Source organism: Octopus bimaculoides, chromosome 8 (genome assembly GCF_001194135.2).
Source record: "Octopus bimaculoides isolate UCB-OBI-ISO-001 chromosome 8, ASM119413v2, whole genome shotgun sequence".
In the NCBI taxonomy this organism is placed as follows: domain Eukaryota; kingdom Metazoa; phylum Mollusca; class Cephalopoda; order Octopoda; family Octopodidae; genus Octopus; species Octopus bimaculoides.
In genome coordinates, this window is record NC_068988.1 from 30,014,676 (window position 1) to 30,015,770 (window position 1,095).

The 1,095-nt window shown below is 36.3% G+C and overlaps 1 protein-coding gene across 4 annotated transcripts in view; it reads left to right on the top strand.

The window, feature by feature from the left end:
• Window positions 1-1,095, top strand: part of LOC106882798 (neurexin-1a) — a 443,081-nt gene that overhangs the window by 54,060 nt on the left and 387,926 nt on the right. The window lies entirely within an intron of this gene.

Consider the following 1,095-nt stretch of genomic DNA (forward strand, 5'->3'; position numbering starts at 1 on the left):
GTTCACATTGCTTAAATAAGTGGAGTCGCATGAAACGATCGTACTACATTAACTTTGGATATCCTTGTTGCTTATTTTGATTTTTAATCACCTTATTTTGGAATTGTATGGATAATACCATACTTAATTCTGGTGCCTAAACTTAAGTACCATATTCACCTTGAATCTATATATATATATATATATATATATATATAATATATAATATATACATACATACACGTACATTACATGCAAAGAGAGATGTTTGTGTGTGTATGTATTTGTGTCTGAGTATATATATATATATAGTATGTACAAGTGTTTTTGAATATACATGCGTATATATATCGTATATTTTCAGCCTCATGTGAATATCTATATTCTGTGTGTGTGCGTGTGTGCGTGTGTGTGTGTGTGTGTGTGTGTGCATGCTTGTGTATTCTGGCATAAGTTTGTATAAACCAAAATTTGTATGCATATATCTATATGTATACCCACTTGTGTGTGTGTGTGTGTGTGTGTGCTTATTTGATTGACTGCACCAAATTCTTATGACTTACACTTCAAGATTTACACTTTCTTCCCATTTTACTATTTCAGACATGTTAACATATCTCTCACAGTTTTTTCTTGTTTTGGGTTGTTGTTTTTTTTTCTCTACTTCCAACAGTGTGTGTGTGTATGTGTGTGTGTGTGCATGTGTGTATATGTGTTTATTAGGTCAAGTGGAGCGGGGTGAGGGTGGGGTGTAGAGGTTGTTCCCTTCCATTTGCTAGACTAATTTAGATCTGTCACCTTTCCAAACTATACAGAAAGCTTCTCCCCCCCACTCTCTCTCTCTATCTCTCTCCTGTCTCTCTCTCTCTCTCCTGTCTCTCTCTCCCCCCCCTATCTCTCATTTCAACTATGTGTATATGAGAGTGTATGCTTCACACTCATTCGAGTATATGGCCATACATGCGTATGAAAAACATTCACCTCACACACAAACACTACATGTATGAATAAATCACACACACACATACACACACACACACACACACACACACACACACACACACAAGGGTACGGTACTGACACAAGACAAATACCTTACAATACTCAGCTTTGTTC